Raw genomic sequence first — 14397 nt, 5'->3', positions numbered from 1 at the left:
CGCTGCGTCCTGAGTGTCTCTGAAAGCTGTGCCTGTTTCCCTGAAGGGTTGAGCGCACCACTGGCCTCATTTCCGCCTCTTTCCCGAGGGGAAATGGTACAATGCTCAACCAACTGAGCCACACCGTGGGCTGTCCCTAACTCACAGGACCCAGGGGACGCTGACCTCGGTTCCATGACACCCTCTCCCCTTGACCTTATTCGGTTCCTTTTATATATATAGATATTGTCCCCAGGGGGGAGCCTCCACCCCAGCTTCTGTCTCACCAGGTCATTCTTTCCCCACCACGTTCCTTGCTCCAGCCAAGGTTTGTTCAGAGGTTTTGGATGGACCCACAGCTGGCGTCTCCCCTGCCTGGCTTGGCCTGTGTGTCGAGTTCATTGTAAGCTCCTGGCTTACCTGCCCTCCTGTTCTTGCTTCTGATGGACCCTGTGGTTCAGTGATGTTTCCTGGTGAGATGATGGGTCTCTCCAGATCTGATCACTTGGGTTTCAGCCCGTTTGCACTGGGAACTCAATGACAAGGCCAGTGCCAGCCCCCCAGGCTCAGGGAATGGAGTGAAGCCGCAGTTGCCCTAACACCTCAGGCCGCCACTTCTCCCTCCCCGGGCCCCGCTTCCCTCAGCGTCCCCCGGGGAGGCAGTTCCTGGAGGCGGTCACTCTGTGGACGGCAGGTGCCCCTCCCAGGGCTGAGAAGGGGCCAGTCCCTGTTCCCGCCTCGGTGCCAGCAGGGGTGTGGGTGTGGACAGCGTGTTCCCACAATGGCATGGGGCAGCCGGGAGCAGAATTCCCCAAGGAGGTCAGCCCCAGGTGCCCAGAGGTCATTTTAAAACAGCGGGCATCATGGATGTTTTCAAGTGTGTCCTGCAGCCGAGAACACACGGTGACCCGTGGGCTGTCCCCAACTCACAGGACCCAGGGGACGCTGACCTCGGTTCCATGACACCCTCTCCCCTTGACCTTATTCGGTTCCTGCTAATCCCAAGGTCAACTGAGACCCGAGATGCTTTTCACAGGACAAGGCAGCTGCAAACCCCTGTCATCCCTGCAGCCCACAGGAAACGGTTCCCTGTCACTCCTCAGCACCCAGGCCCAGCCTCCAGGGTCCCGCCTCTTCCTCTCCGTCCTAGGGGTCCCACTGGTGTCCCGTCCTTGGCAGCTGCAGGTTGGCTGTCTGGACCTCAGTTTCCCCGCCTGTATGCCAGAGAGGCCCCCGTCGGAAGGGGAAAAGGGAGGAGTCCATGGGCCAGATTTGGGGCCCGGGAATTTTTTCTGCTTCTCTGTGTCTCTTTATTTCTCCTACTGTCTCCCTGTCTCTCTGTGTCTGTCTCCCTTTGTGCTATTTCTGTCCCTCCACGGTCTCTGTCTGTCTCCTATTTCTCTCCCTCAGTGTCAGCCTCTGTCTCCCACTGTCTGTCTCACAGGTAGATTGGGGTCCCTGTCTGATCTCCCCCCCGACCTCCGCACCTACCCCCGGGCCTCCAGTCCGAGTGGGCTGAGCTATGTTGAACTTCCAGTGAATGGTTGATGGGCTGCACTTGCAGGCGAGGCCCGGCCACCTCGTCCGACTCTGTTCATCCCGCCCCCAGCGCCATGCTGCTGAGCCTCCAAGCGTCCCGGTCCCAGGTCCAGGTGTTCCCGGTGTTCCAGGTCCCGTTGTTGAGCCATAAGCTCCCCCATTGGTCACCCCGAGTCCAACGTTGGCGACCAGGGACTCCAGGGTGTCAAGACACTGGTGTGGGTTCCTCACCGCCCCCAAGATTGTTCTGGAATAGCAGCTGTGCCCCAGACCGTGGCCGGGACAGCGCCGCTGCCGCACCGGGTGGCCCCAGCAGAGCCTCTCCGGCCCTGAAAAGTAACAGCGCAAGCGTCTGGACAGTGACGTACCTCAGCGTAAAGCAACGGAACAGCCGAGAGTCAGAAGATACCAAACCAGCTCAGGGTTTACTCATCCCAGCCCGACAGCCGCTACGGCAACACCGGGTCCCCACCTCAGGCCACAGCAGGGGCTGTCACCCCACGTACAGAGAGGGAAACCGAGGCAGCGCCTGTGTGCACGTCCGGGCCAGCTATAGTACCTCCACTTCTCCATGGACTGTTTCACCTTTTTTCTTTATTTAGATACCATTTCACACACAGTATATTAATAATTACACAATTTAAAATACAGATGTGTTTTATTTTTTACTTTTTTATCTTTTCAGTTTTGAATCCTCACCCAAGGATATGTTTTTATTGTTGTTGTTGTTGTTATTTTGAGAGAGAGAGAGAAACATTGATGTGAGAGAGAAACATCGATCTGTTGCCTCACATATGTGCCCCCCCCGGGGATCGAACCTGTAACCCCGATATGTGCCCTGATCAGGAATGGAACCCACAGCCCTTTGGTGGACGGGATGATGCTCCAAACAAGTGAGCCACCTGGTCGAGGGCTGATGTGTTTTCCTTTGAAATGAGAAAAAGAGCATTACAGGCAGCCTGGACATTGGAGAATAGAGTTTCATCCTTCCAGAGCTACAGTCAAAAGCAGGAGTTTCCAAAACAGGAGAGCACATACGCAGCACTTAGATTTTGCTCTTATGTTGCCTTTTCCCCAGAGTCTCAAAATAAAATACTCTAGAACAGTGATTTTCAACCAGTGTGCCGTGGCACACTAGTGTGCCGCATAGGTTTTTATTATGTTTTTATTGACTTTAGAAAGAGAGGAAGGGGAAGGATAGAAACATCGATGTTTCTCATTGGCTACCTCCTGTACACTCCCTATGGGGGATCAAACCCGAAACCCAGGCATGTGCCCCAACCCGGGAATCAAACCCGGGACTTCTTGGTTCATAGGTCAACCCCCAACCACGGAGCCACACCGGCCGGGCATGCTGCAAGAATTTTTAAAACATGCAATCTGACTCTTTAGTCAGGGACACTGACCTCTTTTCCCTTAGATTGTCAAGTGAAAAATGACAATAGCCATCTGGTGTGAATGAACCAAAATTATACCTATCATGTTGTCAGATCAGCAAAAAATGTATTTTTGTGTGTGTGCAGAACTTTAATATATTTTATATTTTACAGAGAGGAAAGGAGAGGGATAGGGAGTTAGAAACATCGATCAGCCGCCTCCTGCACACCCCTCACTGGGGATGTGCCCGCAATCAAGGTACATGCCCTTGACCGGAATTGAACCTGAGACCTTTCAGTCCGCAGGCCGACGCTCTATCCACTGAGCCAAACCAGGTAGGGCGTGTGCAGAATTTTAGTAGTTCGTCTATGTGTACCATGAGATGAAAAAGATTGCAAATGGCTGTCCTAGAACTTCTTTAAGGATCCGGTCGGCCGGAGTATAACTCACATGAAACAGAGTACATTTGGATGTGCCTGTGTCCAGTCCTGGAACTGTTAACCCAGATATAATGTTCCCATTGTCCAGAAGGTTCCACTGTGGCCCCTGTGCAGCCCATCCCCTCCCTCGCCCCCAGCATCCAGTGATGAATGCAGCGAGTTACGGATTCCAGGGGCAGGGAGCTGGGGACTCCTCCTGCCTCACTCCCCCAGGGCCTGGCGGCGGGTCAGCCCATTTCCCGCTGCAGTTGGCCGAAGTGCCACCATTTTGGGGCCAGTGCTACCGAGATTAGAGGCAAACGGACCGGCAGTTTCAATGGACCCCATCCTGGCCTGGGGTTCTGGGCCTCCTCCGTCTTCTCACCTCAGAAGTGAAAGAAAGATGGGTGTTGTTACAGACTAAATGTGTCCCCCCAGATTTCACAACCTGAAACCCTGACCCGATGTGATGGTGATTAGAGGCGGGGCCCCTGGGAGGCGATGGAGTCATGAGGGTGGAGTTCCGTGATGGAATCAGTGTCCTAACAAAAGGCACGCACGCACGCACGCACGCAGTGCCTGTGCCCTGTTGCTATGTGAAGAGACACAGTAGCATCCAGAACTGAAGGACATGCATGTCTGTGTTTAAGTCGCTCGGCCTTCGGGATTTTGAACGAACACCTGCCACATCCCGGGTTCACCACAAGCGCCCGGCCAGCAGCTCATCCTCCGGAGCCTCCGATTCCCCGAGATGCTTATGGAACGAGCCTGGAGGGGCTTTGGTAGCTGTTGAGTGAGCTCTCCTCCAGCAGCGGGTCCCGGCTGGGCATTCACGGGCACTGGTGGCCGTCAGTGTGTGGTGGTGGCTCCTGTGCCATCTCAGCCCTGTTCGAGTTTCCGGGGGGCATCCCAAAGCTCTTTGCCTCCTGACCCCGCCCAGCAGCCTATGGCCACATCCCATGCCTTCTGCTCTGTGCCCCCAGCCCCCGCCAGGTGGCCATGGCAACATGGGTTGGAGGGAGCACTGGGCGGGCAGGCAACTTGGGAAATTCCAGGGCCCGGGTGGTGCCAGGCACTGTCTCGCCCCCGCCTGGGCTGAGGATGTGCTGGGGCTTTTGTCTTTTGTCCTGTGGGCGACCGAGAACACTTCTTCCCGTCCGACTGGCCAGGCAACCCTGGCCACTCAAACTTAGCCTTGTCGGCTGTCTGCTGGAGCCTGCAAACTGTCAAAGGGAGCCGGGGGTGGCACCAGGACAGCCCCCGAAAGCATCCTGTTCCCTCCCACCCTGTACCCTCTGTCTGGCACTTGCGGCCTCCTGTTTATACTTACAAATCTCCTCTCCCATGCCCCTGTCAGATGTCACCTCCACTGGAAAGCCCTCCTGGACCACATGCAGGGGTCCCAGCACCGGGAACAGGGGGTTAGTTCCCTTTGGCAGGGCTTGTCCAAGTTGTAAGTTTGTGTTTATGGCGATGACTGGATTGATAGGCCGCTCCCCTGTTGGTGGGGATCCGTGGCGGGCAGGGGTGGAGGTGCCTGGCACACAGTAAGTATTCAATAAAGAGAGGTAGGATCGATCATTGAATTCGATAACTATTGATTCCCACCTTTCACTCACTCAATCACTCTTCACTGAGCAGGCTGGGCTCGGGGCCCTGGGCACACGCTGTGAAGGAAGGAAGCAGGCCCCTGCCTCCTGCGGGGCGGGACCCCTGTGGCCAGAGGCTCCTGCTGATGTTCCCGTGGAATTCCTGAGTCAGGGTGTCGTTCTTGTCACATCAGCCCTGCTGCTGTTCACCGGAGACAGATGATGCATTTAGGGGCCAATCACCAGACCTTACTTGGGCCCGGCTTTCCCATGTTGGGAAAGGCGAGGATGATGGACCCCAGGCCTACGAGAGAGACATCAGGTACTTTCTCAGAGCCTGGGCTGGGGGCCCCTCAGGATCTTCAAACTTCCTTTGGGGGCTTCAGCCTAGGCAGGGGCTTGGGGGGATGAGGGGGGGGCGGGGAGGGGATGGGGCTCAGAATTAGCAAATAAACATCTAGGCCCTCAGTTGACTTTAAATTTCACATAAACAACCAATACATTTTATTTTTTTTATTTATTAAAAAAATTTTTTTTATTCATTTCAGAGAGGAAGGGAGAGGGACAGAGAGATAGAAACATCAATGATGAGAGAGAATCATGGATCGGCTGCCTCCTGCATGCCCCTCACTGGGGATCGAGCCTGCAACCCGGACATGTGCCCTGACCGGGAATCGAACCGTGACCTCCAGATTCCTAGGTCGATGCTCAACCACTGGGCCATGCCGGCCAGGCCAACCAAATCCATTTTAACCTTATAAGTATATCCCAAATGTTGCATGAAATACACTAAAACAGTCTTTTTTTATTGTTTACCTGAAATTCAAAGTTCACTGAGTAGCCTGTATTTTCATCTGGCAACCCTGATGTGTCATGCTGCCCATTTCACATATCAGGGAGAGGAAGCCCAGAGGGTTAAGTGCTGTGCCCGGGGTGGCTCAGCCAGGGGTGAAGAGAGGGAGGATAGAAGCCAGACCATGGGACCCAACGCCTTTAGCATTCGATTTCTGCCTCCAAGTAGCCCAAGACCGGTCTGAGGTTCCTGAGTGAGCAAAAGTGCCCTCTGCCTGGGTCAGGAGCCCCTCCCTCATTCTCACTCTGGTGCTGGCGGCCGCTGCAGGAGCGGGGCTCCGGGACCAGGCCTCTGGGAAACCAGGAGCTCATTCCCTGGACCATCTGGACTCTGGCGCCTGACACAGGGAGGCCAGTCCCCTGTAAACAGCTGGTCTCCTGTCACTGTAAACAGCTGGTCCAGAGCCGTTGTCACTGTGCCCAAATCTAGGTGTGACTGCCCTGCGACTCGATACCCTGCCACCCGTCCCTGTCACTGGATACTCGGTAAACAGCGCTCGGAGAACGGGCAGCAGTGCCCTGCCTGGTTGGTGAGGTGCAGGGCCAGGGGCTGGTCAGACTTCAGTCCAGGCCCTGACCCCCTCAGCAGCCAATGCTTGCTTTGTTCTGATACTAAAAATAAACATCTGTCCAGATACCTGCTACCTGTCGATGGTCCCTCTGAGTCATCAACCTGCCCTAATATTTCTCAGCTGGTTACCTGGAAGGTCTTTTAACAGCCTTGCGACTCTCCGATTCTTCGTAACAATGAGTCTTGATACTTTGATACCTCACCCAGCGGCTGGCCAGCTACAGCTCTGCTCATGACCTAGAAATAGCGTTCACACCATTTCAGACCAAAAGACAATGTATTGTGAGATATCAAAACCATATGAAATTCAAAGTTCAGCGTCCACAAGTAAAGTTTTTTAAAAATTATTTTTAAAAAATTCTCACCCAGGAGTGAAGACATTTTTTTCCCCACGAGAGTGAAAAGGGGTGGGGGGAGGAGAGAGAGACACACATTGATTGGTTGCCTCCTACTCTCGCCCCAACTGGGGGCCAGGAATTGAACCTGCAAATGAGGTATGTGCCCTTGACCGGGAATCAAACCTGCGACCTTTGGACCAACGCTCTAACCCAGTGGTTCTCAACCTGTGGGTCGAGACCCCTTTGGGGGTCGAACGACCCTTTCACAGGGGTCGCCTAAGACCATCGGAAAACACATATATAATTACATATTGTTTTTGTGGTCAATCACTATGCTTTAATTATGTTCAATTTGTAACAATGAAAATACATCCTGCATATCAGATATTTACATTACGATTCATAACAGTAGCAACATTACAGTTATGGCCCTAACCGTTTTGGCTCAGTGGATAGGGCGTCGGCCTGCGGACTCAAGGGTCCCAGGTTCGATTCCGGTCAAGGGCATGTACCTTGGTTGCGGGCACATACCCAGTAGGGAATGTGCAGGAGGCAGCTGATCGGTGTTTCTCTCTCATCAATGTTTCTAACTCTATATCCCTCTCCCTTCCTCTCTGTAAAAAATCAATAAAATATATTTTTAAAAATTACAGTTATGAAGTAGCAATGAAAATAATGTTACGGTTGGGGGTCACCACAACATGAGGAACTGTATTAAAGGGTTGCGGCATTAGGAAGGTTGAGAACCACTGCTCTAACCCTTGAGTAAAACCAGCCAGGGCCACAAATAAAGTTTTATCGAAATCCAGCCATGGCCCCTCACTTGTGTGTTGTTCAGGGCTGCTTGCCAGTGAGCAGAGTGGAATAGTTACAATCAGAGACAGCATGGCCAGCAAAGCCTCAGGTATTGCTCATCTGGCAATTTATAGAAAAAGCTGTTGATTCCTGTTCTAAGTTCTTGGGCAGCCCCTGGCCCCCATACTGCGTTCAGGATCCTGTTAGGGGTCAGTGGTCCCTGGTGTCATACACGGTGCAAACAGCGAGTCCCTGGACTTGGCAAGAGTCACATCCAGCCCGACATGCTGACAAGCCGGTGCAGTGAAGGTTTGGTCTCTGGCGGGAGTCAATTAGGCAGAGGAGAAAGGACGGCTCCCGCCTCTTAGGCAGGACCAGGGACTCTGAGCTGAAGAGCTGGACCTTCTCCCGAGGGAGATGGGGAGCTACGTCTGGGTGGGAGCAGAGCATGGCCACGGGGACAGGGCCTCTGTGACCTTGGACGTCCATCCATGCGGCGGGGGAGGGGCCAGAATAGGGGCCTCTCTAGGCCTGAGTCTGGGAGAACAGCGCTCCAGGCCGTGATGGGAGGGTTTCGTGGGAGAGGCCGGTGCCCGGATAACGCGTGGGGCTGTCTGTTCCCCCACCACTACCCCAAACACCAAGCAGGCTCCGGGGGAGGGAGGCAGCGAGGATTTGGGGGCCGGGGGTGAGGCAGGGATCCCCTCCCTTGGGGGACATGCTCCAGGTTCCTGCCATCTCATTTGTTGTGGTGCGTTCATTGGACTCTCACTGAGGCTCTGCCCTCAGGACACCCTTTACAGAGGGAGGCAGAGGGCAGCAGTGAACCCAGCAATCTATTCTATTTATGAATTCTAGAAGCACAGGGAGGAGCTGAGAGAGAAACTGGGGCAGCTTTGGTCGGGAGGCTGACGGGCCTCTGAGGAGGGGATGTTTGGACTTGGACCTGAAACAGGAGAAGGTGAGGGCTTGTGGGGAGTGAAAGAAGGGCTGTCTGGGCAGAAGGAACAGCATGTGCAAAGGCCCTGAGGTAGGACTGAACCTGTTGTGATGGAGGCTGTGGGGGCTGCGGAGGGTGTGTGAGGGATCTGAGCCTCATTTCACAGTCCCCGGGGCTGCCCTGGGTTGGGGCACTGAGATACCAGCAAAAAGTTTCCACGGCACTGCCTGGGCCTTAGATTATCTCTGGTCCGTTCCACCGGTGAACCAGCCTGGTGTGGGGCTGGCGTGAGCCGAGGCCAGAAGGGCCACTGGCCTGAGCAGGAAAGTTCCCCCAAACACACGGGCCTCTGGGTCAAGTGGACTGTCTTGCCTGCCCTTCTACACCACAGAGCTTGGCAGGGCCGGAGGGTGATACGCCAGCAGGAGGCACCTCCTGGGGTTAAGCCTGGCAGGGGCACCGGGGCCAGATCCAGAAAGTCTGCGTGTGGAAAACATGGTCTCATGTTTCTGGCTGGGTGTTGTTGGACTCCTGAGAGGCCTCAGCCCTGGCAGCCAGACACAGATGCCCTCAGCCCCTGGGGTCAGGACTGGGTCAGAGAAAGAGGGGTATTAGAGGTGAGGTTTTGAAGGATGAATAGAAGTTTGCCAGCAAGATAAAAGGCATCCAGGAACGTGTAGGAGGCTCCAGTTTGGCCTCATCTGGCCTCCAAGGCTGAGGGACCCCAGACTGTCCCTGACCCACAAGTGTTTCTCCTACTTGGACAAGGTAAAGGCTCTGAGATCAGACCAGCCCAGGTTTGAATCCAGGCTTTTCCACTTTCTGGGTGACTCTGGTCAAGTGAGGCCACACCAAGATTGGTCCGGTTTACAGAAGAATAAACTGAGGCTCCACCCATCTTAGGATGCAGACGAAGTCAAAGCTGAGGCCTGTGGTCCAGACTGGGGGTGGGGCAGGGGTGGTTGAGAATCATGAGGGGGTGAATCATGCAAGGCCATTATTCTGAGGCCTGAGAGATGGAGAGGGGGGGAGGGGAGGGGGGAGGAGCAGCCTGGCCAGTGGGCATAGCAAGTTCAAATGCCCTGAGGCAAGAACCTATTTGGGAGCTTCAAGGGACAGCAAGGAAGCAAGTGGGCTGGAGGCCGGTAAGCAATGGTAGATGGGCAAATGGAAGGAAAGGAGATGGGGCCATGCAGAGCCTTGGGGACCAAGAGGAGCCATGGTGGGTTTGGAGCAGGGAAAAGATGGAATCTAGAGTGACCACTGGCAGCTGAAGCAGGGTGGGCCTGGGGATAAAGAGACCTGGGGTGGCTCCCATCTGCCAGCACCGGGCAGTACAAACCAGCCCAGCCCAGCACAGGCCGGTAGTGGCCGGCACACACCACTACCCACTGCTGACAGACACCCCGCCGACACCAAACCCAGACTGGCCATGCACAGAGCAACACACGTCTGCTTCCCGCATCGGCCGAGATGTGTAAACCCACATTCGAGGTCCATATAACACGTGCGCACACACCTCTGGGTGGCTCCACTGGCAAGGCCGACACGCAACACAGGGGTGCACCCTGTTAGCACTACCTCTTTCCAGGCCGCCTGACCATCCGTCCCCCCCCCCCCCCCCCCCCCCCCCCCCCCCCCCCCCGCCCTCGCCACATCATGAGGAAGCTCAGGAAGCGCTGCTGGGGGCTCCCTCGAGAGCTAGCTTCCTGTTTTCAAAGAGGCTGAGAACTGCTGATGGAATGTCCTGGAGGCCCATCCCCTCCTCCCCCCCACTGTCTCCGCACCCCCATCCAGCCCCACAGACCTTACGTCCTCTCATGCCCACTATTGGCCCCTATTGACCCCGTCCTACAGTGAGATCAGGTTCCAGATGAGGAAACTAAGGCTCAGAGAGGTGTTGCCACTAGCCCAGGGTCACACAGGAAGAGAGGGGTGGAGCCCAGAGTCCAGCCGCTGAGCTCTAACCTTCCTTCCTCTGGAGCACCGAGCCTGCCTGGGGTCAGGGTTTATAAACAGAGAATCACCCTCCTGCCTGTCCTGTGGCTCCCAGGCTCCCAGGCTCCAAGCAGCTGCAGGCCTTCCTGCTGGTGGATGTACCCTCCCCGTATTCACCACCCCCAGCCCATCTCACCCATCTGTTCCCCAAAGAAGGGCCACCCACGTCACAAACATTAACCGAACGTCAGCTGCAAACAAAACAGCCCCGGTCACACACTCAGGGGCTGGGCTGCGGTGGGGGAATACCCAGCCAAGGAGCAAATAAACAAACAGTGCTGCTACGCCCTCTCGGTATTCCAGCCCAGCCGGCTCTAGCTTGCCTGCTGTGGCTGCACAGTTATTCCCTCTACCTGAATGCCTAGCTCCCTGGTGAACTCCTCTTCATCCATCAAAGCCCCAACTCCAATGTCCTCCTCTCTTGGAAGCCGCCCCAGCACCTACCATTCCCCATCCTTCCCTATGACTCCACTGACTCCATGGGGCTGGAGGTATCTGTGGATTCCACCACAATGTCCTTGGGGTTCTGTCCCGCTATCCTTGCCACGGCGGCAGGATGGCCCATCCTCACCTCCAGGGAGCCCCCGTACTCCCAGGGTCACATGCCCATCCCTGAACCAATTCCCGAGTCTGTGGTGAAAAAAGGCTCTAATTGGCCAGATTTGATCACATGTCCACTTCTGGACTTGGCTCCTTTTGCTCACTGAATCCAGGCAGGGAGAGCAGATGCCCTCAAGGCTCGGAGGTTCCTGCCTGCCCCATCCTGGCTGGTGGGCCTGGGGCAAGTCACCTGTTCTCTGTGCCTCAGTTTCCCCACCTGTGAATGAATCCGTCAGGGCTGAGGTATTGGAGCACAGAGGAGTCCTCCCCTCCCCCACCCGCTGTTGGGGGCAGGGCCCTGTTTACCCTTTGGCCCCCATCCTTCATTGTTCTTCTCTGTGAGTCTCCCAGGCAGCTGCCCAGGGTGGCAGGCACCAATGGCCACCTGCTGAGTCACCCATTCTCCTGGGCCCCTTGCCCAGCCTGAGGCTTTGTGGGGACTTTCCTGGCCTTCCTTTAACACGAAAAATAAAGTGGTGAAGACTCCGGGACAGGGAAACCAAGGGCAGAGACCGCGCGGATAAGTCTGCGTGCACCCGGCTTAGATTCAATCCACATCCTGTTCCCCCTGGACCAGGAGGCCACGGCCACTTCCACTGGAGTGGGGACTGCATGTGAACACCCTCAAGCCCTCCGCCGGGGCTGCGGGCGCCCAGCGCTGGGCTGAGCCTGGTCATCACTGTTGTACCTGTTTGGACAGATGCTAGCATTCTTGGTGCCTGCTCACTGGTCCGTTTCCGAGTGTCTACGTGTGCACGTGCATGTGTGTGCTTCTGCACGTGTGTGTGCATTAGGGCCGTCCTGTGTGCGGGCCCTGGGGGCCTAAGCGACAGAGACTCAGCCCCTTGCTGGAAAAGGTGCATCTCGTGGAGGATTCCCTGGGCAAAGGCTGGGGGGCAGGGAGACTGTGGGTGCAGGGAGCAGCAGGGGGCTGCAGGGAGCAGCAGGGGGCTGCAGGGAGCAGCAGGGGTGCGCGGTCCGGCAGGCTGAGGGGGAGGGGAGTGAGCGAGTGAGCCTGGGCAGCTTCAGCAGAGCTGAGCTTTGCGGGGAAGTGACATCAATTCTGAACTATTCACTGAACACGTACTCTGTGTGCCTGGAGCAAGGACCCCGCACCGCAGGGCTCCGGGGCAACAGAAACCACCACAACAAACAACTCTGCAGCTATGTGACTCTGGGGAAGGGAAAAGATCAGGAAGCAAAACACACCAGGCCAGGGTAGGGGACCCCCAGGGCGCTCTGGCCTAGACACCAGGAGAGTGTCCTGAGGAGGTGGTGTGTGGCCTGAGGCCCCGCAGGAGAGAAGGTCCCGGGCAGATCTGGGGAGAGGAAGCTCCAGGTAAAAGGCACAACAGGTGGGGCTGAGCAAAGGCCCTGAGGTGGGGATGAGCTGGCAGAGGGGCCCAATCCAGGAAGATCTAAGCCCACAGCAGGGAGGGGAGGCAGCAGGGAGCATCCCCACCAGGACAGGCTGTCCTGTAACTGGAGCCCAGCAGGGAATTGTCCCCCCTCCTGTCTAGCCTCAGCACAGCCTGCTCAGAACAGAATGTGCCGGGAGGCGAGGCCAGTGGTGGCTGTGTCTGGTGGCTAGAGCAGGGTGGCGGGAAGATTCCTGAACAGCAGCCCTGCTGGGCCCTCTGCCAGCGAGGGTGGAAAACAAGCCGTGGAAGCTCTGCCTGCCTCTCACCCCGGGCCCTGGGCCTGGCCCGGCCACAGCGGGGGGACAGAGATGGCGAAAGGGCCAGAGACCGACAGAGACAGAGCGATGGTGACCGTGAGAGAGATGGCGAGCTAGAGACAGAGAGATAGTGAGAGAGACAGAGATGGTGAGGGACAGAGGTAGGGGGACACAGAGACAAGAGAGACAGAGTGAAAGAGTCAGAGACTGAGAGAGACAGTGAGCAAGAGACAGACCCAGAGATAGTGAGAGAGACTGAGACAGCAGTGAGGGCCGCTGACAGACTCTGAACGGGGGCCAGGTCTGAGTTGGGGGTCCTGGGAACCAGTGCGAGGCCGTGACACCCCCACCTCCACCAGAAACTCTGTTTACACCAGAGCAGGGAAGGAGTCCCCTCCAGGCACTCAGTCAGCAAGGCCTGCCTGTCCTGGAGCCAGGGACACAGATCCAGCCCAGCCCTGCCCTCCGAGGTTCAGACCAAGAAGTGAATATCTAGATAGGAATTTCAGAGAGTGATGAGGGCTATGAAGGCAACAGGGGCAGGGAATGACGGGGGGCTGCGTGGCCACATCAGCCAAGAGGTTGGCTTGTCCCTGAAAAGATGCGGCTGGGTATAGAGAGGAGCCAGCCATAGGGAAGAGCCTGCAGCAGAAGGAACCTGTGCAAAGGCTCTGGGGGGGGGGAACCAGCTTCGGGTGTTGGAGTAGCAGCCAGGGATGGAAAAGGAGCTGGGAGGAGAGAGGTGGGAGGTCTTAGGAGCCTGGGGAGAGGTGGGATTATGTTTTAGGAGAAGATTTGGCCACTCTCCTCTAGGCCCTAAGGGCCGCTCCCTGTGTTCAGGAAGTTCCCTGGATTCTGGACTGCCTGAGCCAGCTGCATCCTGGTTATCAATGATCTGAAACAGAAAATCCATCTCCTCTAAGGGTCAGGTTCCCCATAGCTGCAGATGCAGGACTCCCGGGGACACGGGTGGCTTGCCCTCCCGAGCCTGCTGGGAGAACCTTTTTGAGAACTGCACCCACATCTGCTGTTGCAATAAACACCTGGGACTCGTCTCAGTTTGGGAACTGGGATCTTGTGTCATGCACTTCTTGGGCAACGGGGAACTCATCCTCTAGAGCAGCGGTTCTCAACCTGTGGGTCGTGACCCCTTGGGGGGTCGAACGACCCTTTCACAGCGGTCGCCTAAGACCACCGAAAAACACATATATAAATACATATTGTTTTTGTGATTAATCACTATGCTTTAATTATGTTCATATTTGTAACAACGAAATTGGGGGTCACCACAACATGAGGAACTGTATTAAAGGGTCGTGGCATTAGGAAGGCTGAGAACCACTGGTCTAGAGGCTGCCACTCTGGGGTCTGGGCGCCTCTGCTGTGGAAAGACCTCCCCCGGTCCCAGTCTCAGGACATTCAGGTCTGGCGCCCTCTGAGCTGGGTGCCAGGCCCGCTGCCCAGAGCAGACGCTGCTGGGTGGACCCCAGGGTCAGGAGCAGCTGCAAATCAGGGCCCAACCTCAGGTGAAGGAAGGAGGTGATGGGGGCTGTGAGAGGAGGTGTCCCAGAGCCGCCGATGGAGTAACTGAGGCTCAGAAGCAAGTCCCTGACCATGGTCACAGCAAAAGTCCAACCCAGCTCTCCCAGTGTTGTCCCTACGTTCCCACCCCCCACCCTCCACGTACCCATCCCTGCCCCTCAGCCCCACCAATGACCATCC

Source organism: Myotis yumanensis, unplaced genomic scaffold, assembly GCF_028538775.1.
Source record: "Myotis yumanensis isolate MYYU_CA2020_CCGP unplaced genomic scaffold, mMyoYum1.0.hap1 SCAF_5, whole genome shotgun sequence".
NCBI lineage: Eukaryota > Metazoa > Chordata > Mammalia > Chiroptera > Vespertilionidae > Myotis > Myotis yumanensis.
Note: the sequence above shows the minus strand (reverse complement) of the source record.